General features: G+C 41.7%; 1 pseudogene; it reads left to right on the top strand.

The window, feature by feature from the left end:
* Positions 1-5,111: 5,111 nt before the first annotated feature.
* Positions 5,112-5,229, top strand: LOC112485632 (annotated as a pseudogene).
* Positions 5,230-6,039: the final 810 nt, after the last annotated feature.

Raw genomic sequence — 6,039 nt, 5'->3', positions numbered from 1 at the left:
AGCAATAAGATCTACAAGCAGCAAGAAACACTGGATATACCCTCTAGAAGTGATGCAGAGTCTCGTGTGCAGAGTCCTAAATTCCATGGTTCTTTATCACATACATTTACCATGTAATAGATCGGCTGTAAAATTGTTCTCGGCTCAAGTGATGGAATTAAATGAACCAACATTTCATGGTGCTATCCAAAGAACTTTCTAGTGTGTGATATGGGGTGATATTGATTATCAAAGGAATGCAGATGGCTGGGTAGTTGCTTAATTATGCTTGGACATCTAAGCAATATGGTCACCTGAAATCACTATTTCCTCTTCTTAGCGACTCAAACCCTTTTCCGTTCCACAGATAACTTGTCTAAATCCTGACCAGGGATCACTCTATTCCTGGCCTTTCTCGAGCTGAGCCTTCTGTTCAGTCTCCCAATCTACCCACAACTTTGGGGCCGTGGGACAGAGAATGGTGATTTGGGGCTTCCCTGGCTTCATTAAAACCCAAGCGAGACCTGGTCTCAAATCTTCATCAGTGAGTCTCAGATTTGTCCCCTAAATTCTGTATTCCTCTGCTTTTTCCCCCATATCCTTCAGTGTCTTTCCTCTTCCATTACCCTGCTCTTCTCATGCCTGCATTTTAGTTCACACGGGGTTCTTCTGAAACTTTCTCTAAACTAGTATTTTTCACCAAAAAATTTCCTACCAGCAATTCTCAGGATTGCTGATTGTTAAACCATCATGAAGTTTGCAAGCTGGTCGACGTCACATGGGTAGCTTCCACTTGACCGTGGAGGAGTGGCAGTAACCCAGCCCTTTCTACCCCAAGGCCAGTTGTTAAACACTTACCAGCACATCCTGCTCCGCCTCTTTATGATTTTATTTTCTCTCCTCTTGCCTCACTCTACCTCTGTCTGAATTTGATTCAGAGCCATTATTTCCACTTGCTGTGGAGTCACAGATCATTTGCATTTGAAAATATAAAATGGTTAAGAGCAAGCCGCTTCACCTCTTTAAGCCTGCCTTCATCTCCTGTCTGTAAAATGTTGATAACCACATCTTCCTCATAGGTTATGGTGGGATAAGACCAGGTCAAGCATGACGGCGCTTGGCAAATACTCAATATTTGGTGATTCATATCACTCCGCCATTCCTCATCCCAATCAGCCTTAGGTTACTTATTTATCCAGATGATTTTTGGAGTTGTTGTATTCTTGGAAAAGCTGACACTAATGATTCATCAGTGAAGTGTATTTTCCGTTGAAAAATTATTTTAATGGTGGAAAAGGCTCATGACAATCAATCCACACTCTTTTATAGTTCTGTGATGAACTGAGAAAACCAGGTCTCTTTCTGCAATGCTAGGCCCTGGGCAGTTTGGGTGTATTCTGAATGAGAATTCTTGGATTGTTATTTATGCTGGCATTCTTTCGCTTGGACAAAGCTGTTCTTCTGGGAATATTCATCTGGCATTTGTCTGTATTTGACTTTGCCTTAATTTTGTAGGACCAGCTTCCCTATGTGTTGAGGTCATTGTGCATTGAGGTCAGATATGAATCAGTTGGACAAAACATGTTAACAACCCTTATTCCCCTCTACTCCAGATGAAATATACACATCCCATCCCGTGCATTGTCTTCCATGGGTAATGACTTTTACCTAGTGGAATTCATACCCAATTCTTTCTAAAAGACTGATTTTACTTGAAAAAAGAAATATTTTCTTATGCTATTGTTACTATATTTGATGAGATTAATTGTCCCCTATTTTAAAAACATACATTTTAATGTTTAACAAGGATGTCAAGAAATGCATACAGTAAAAAATAAAAGGAAAAAATAGAAGTTATTTCTTTGTCTTTGGAAAGTGTCAAGGTCCTCTTTTTGCTGCTACATAGTCCCTATGGACCATTTTATTTTAAAGGTAAGTTTGCTGAGTTCTAATTTACAAGCATTAAAATTTACCTATTTTAGTGTAAAGTTCTATGAGTTGTGGCCAGCATGTGTGTTGTGCAACCACCACAATCAAGGTATAGAACATTTCCATTCCTTCCCAAAATTCTCTAGGGCCCTTTGTAGTAGACCCCCTCCCCAACACCCGGGCCCTGACAATCAGTGATCTGTTTTTAATCCTTACAGTTTTGCCTTTTCCAGAAAGTCGTAGTAATGAAATAATACTGTTGAGTCTGGTGTCTTTTCCTCAGCTACTGCGTTTGAGATGTACCCATGATGCCTTTGTACTGGTGGTTTGTTCTTTGTTATTGCTGGATAGTGTTGCATTGTGAGCCTGTACCAGTTTGTTTATCCATTCATCAGCTGAAAGACATTTGGGTTGTTTCCAATGTGGAGTGATCATGAATCAAGTCACTGTAAATAGCTGCATATAGACTTCTATATGAGCATAGGTTTTCATTTTTCTTGCGTAGATCCTATGGATCATTTTCTTGGATCCCCCAAACTCCTATGGCTCCCACACATCTGTCTGCCTTAACCTCAGACCCCAACCCCCAACCTGCAGAGTTAAACACTGTTCTCACTTCAAGCCAAGATATGCGAGTGCTAGAGCCAGGGAGAAGTTTCAGTATTTAAGCCTCTAGACAACTGACAAACCCTCTGCAGAGACAGGGAAATAAATAATACACAGAGAAATAGATGGGCGATAGGTTGAGGGAGGAAAAGTGAGGAAAAATAAGGCGAGCAAGCATGAGGCAGGTCTCCTATGTCAGGTGCTGTAATTATAGGCTTCTTAATTAGCAGCCCAGCTGCCTATAAAATCGAATTGTGCTTCTCTGCCTATAAACTGGAATCGTGACTCACTGAATTATGATTTGCTTAAATCCACTCTCGCCATTTGTGCCTGTAGCTAATGTATTGCAGCTGATATCTGGACTAAAGTGAGATGATTAGGAGGTCTCTGGTCATCAGAGACTTCTATTAATAATTCTATTTGAAGAACAATAATAGCTAACACTTACTGAGTGCTTGCCATGTACAGATACTATTCTAAGGACTTCAGATATGGGACCTCATTTAATCCTCATGACAATCTTAAGAGCTAGTGATAATTTGCCCCTCCCCTCCTTTACAGATTTTACGGAATCTGAGGCATGGACAGGTTAAAAACCATTGTCAAGTGGCGAAGCAGGAATAGAAACACAGGCCATCTGGTTTATAAGCCCAATTGTTTAGCCACTGGTCTATCCTGCCCCTACATACCTGCCAGACATTTGGCATCTCTTCTTCGGTCTTCACACCAGCCCAACAAGGTGACTTCTTTTTATCCCTATTTTGCAGATGAGCGAAGTGAGACTCAGAGAAATTAAGTAACTAGGTCAAGGTCCCCCAGCTAGTGGGTCGTGGAGTTGGGAATGGAATCTAAGTTAGTCCACATGCTCTCTGCCACCTCTCTTAGCTTCTAATAAGATCACTTGGTTTGCCTTGGACTTGACCTAAGTTGAGAGGCTGTCGAAGACATGAAATGAAGATGAATTTGTCTGGGTCTCTGTTAACGTGCTGTCCAGGCTCAGCACGTGCTGCTTCTGCGTTCCTGCTGGGAGCTCACTCCGTGCAGCCTGTTGGCCCCAGAAAGGATCTCTATGGGAACCAGGAGACATTGTAAAAATATTCTGATTTTTCACCAGGCCTTTTCTCAAACAATCAACTCCCTAAGGAAAGTTTGGGGGGAAAACCCCAAAAATAAATACTTAAGGATATATTTATAATAGATGTCCTCTTGCTTCCATTTGACTCAAATTTCCTTAATAGGCTGCTTATTCTGGGCACCATGCTTGCTCTAATTAGTTTTTTCATGTGATGGTTTGTCTCTGGAGAAAGAGAGAGCATTAAAGCGTGAGCAGCAGCTATGGCTGTAAAACCGCCAAATTAGCCCGTCATTCCCTTGGCTGTGCTTCCATGAAGTAGAGGTGACGGCCAGCCTGGTCCTTATCGAGCTTAGCTTCCACAAAAATACCCTGACGTGGGGGATTCTTGGTTTTCATCATTTATTTTTATCATGATTGGACATCTTCTTTGTGCTCAGCTCTGTGTTCAGCACTTTTGGACATTTGCTATCTCTAGTTCCCACAACAGACTTCAAGCACACATCTGTCTCTCTCCTGAATTATGGGCTCCTGAGTATAGGAAAATATGTCATCAAGGATGAATTGGATCCGATTTTCTATCATGCAGGAGCCCCTAGTTTAATGGGAGAAGCTGGCTTATGTATAAATAATCTGACAATATGGCACGCTATTACAGGGCAATAAGATTATAACAATAATAGCTAACATTTAAGGAAAGTCTATCATGGTCCCGACACAGTGCTAAATCCTGCACGTGTTGACATACTTCTTTAATCCTTAGTGAAACTGATGCCGTATCAGCTATCTATTACCATAATAATGCTGTGTAATGACCATAAAATCTCAGTGGCATGCAATAACATTTATTTTTGATCACAAGTCTGTGCATCGTCTGGGAGCTTCTGCTTCTGGGGCAGCTGGCTATTGGCTGAGGCACCTGGGCTGGGATGTCTCCTGCATCTGGGTGGCCAGGGGCTGGCTGGTCTAAGAAGGTCTGAGATGAGACAATTTGCCTTCATTTTATTTGGTCTCTTCTCCCTCAGCAGGCTAGCTCTTGTTTATTCTCATGGCAGAGGCGGTATCCAAGAAACAGGTAGAAGCACACAAACCTCTAGAAGCCAAAACTCAAAACTGATACATGGTCAATTCTGCCGCATTTGCACTTGGTCAAAGCAAATTTACAAGGGTAATCTAGATTTGAGGAATGGGGACTAGGCTCCATCTCTTGAGAGGAGCTGCAAAGTTATGTTATAAAGGGCATGGATACCAGAGAAGTGAAGAATTGCAGTCCTTTTTGTAATCTGCCACAGGGACTATTATCTTCATTTTACAAATGAATAAACTGAGGCATAGAGAGGTACCTAAGCTCCCACAGAAAGTTGGGGCATCATAAACAAAAGGCTATGGAAGTATTGGTGAAGGGGGATATTAATGCTTTTATAAAAAACTCAAAAGCTTCTTTGGTGTGGGGATGAATTGGAGCTGGGGCACAGCAGCTGTGGTAGACAGCCTGCTAGTTTCTCACCTCGAGAAGTTCTGCTCAGTCTACAGCCATGCCACCCTGAACAAGCCCGATCCCGTCTGATCTTGGAAGCTGAGCAGGGTCAGGCCTGGTTAGTACTGGGATGGGAGACCACCTAGGAAGACCAGTGCTGTAGGTGTAAAAAATAAGGGATTATAAGCTGACAAGGTCCTTGGAATCTTTGATGCCAACCAAGGGTTGCCTCGCCTAAAAAAAAAAAGTTCTGCTCAAAGTTAGCTCGCCTACTTCCAGGGCAGCATTCAAGTGTCAAAATTGCCCCCAAGGGCAATTCTCAACCAAGGTGAGGGTAGGAACTGGTGAATCAATACCCCAGCTTCTCCTCTATGGTGGACCAGTTCTGTGGCACATTTTACAAAGTTGCTCAGGTAATCCCCTGGGGATTGTCCCCCAGGTTACTCTTGGTAGCAACCCGCTCATTAACATATATCTTATCACCTTCCCCTTTCAAAGAAGTCACCTGCACCCAAGCCCTTGTCCCAGGCTCTGCTTTTGCAGGAAATCAAACTAAGATACCTTGAAGAATGGATAAGATATTGACAGAGACAAGGAGGCTGGTGCAGTGTTCTAGGTATAGGATCTTTCTTGAATAAAGTCTTTGAGCTGTTCTAAGCTCTTCTTTTCATTTGTTGAGAAGTACTTTTCAGAAGCTGGGACTGATTTTGTAACATGCAACAGGCAGAGCAAACATGAGGGATACTTCCTACCTAGTCATCATGCATGGTAATATCTTCTTCTCTTTTACTTAACATTAACTTTTCTAGTTACAAAAGAAATGCAAGCATATTGTACAGAAAGCAAGTAAAGAGAAAGAGAAAAAATCATAATCCTATCAACATAGTAGCAACTTCTGCTGAAAAATTTTTCTGTATTTCCTTTGGTTTTTCTTGCGTATATATTTTAATATATTTTATGCATACTATATATTCAA

Source organism: Pteropus alecto, unplaced genomic scaffold (genome assembly GCF_000325575.1).
Source record: "Pteropus alecto unplaced genomic scaffold, ASM32557v1 scaffold5, whole genome shotgun sequence".
NCBI classification, from domain to species: Eukaryota; Metazoa; Chordata; class Mammalia; order Chiroptera; family Pteropodidae; genus Pteropus; species Pteropus alecto.
This window is presented reverse-complemented; position numbering and strand designations above follow the sequence as displayed.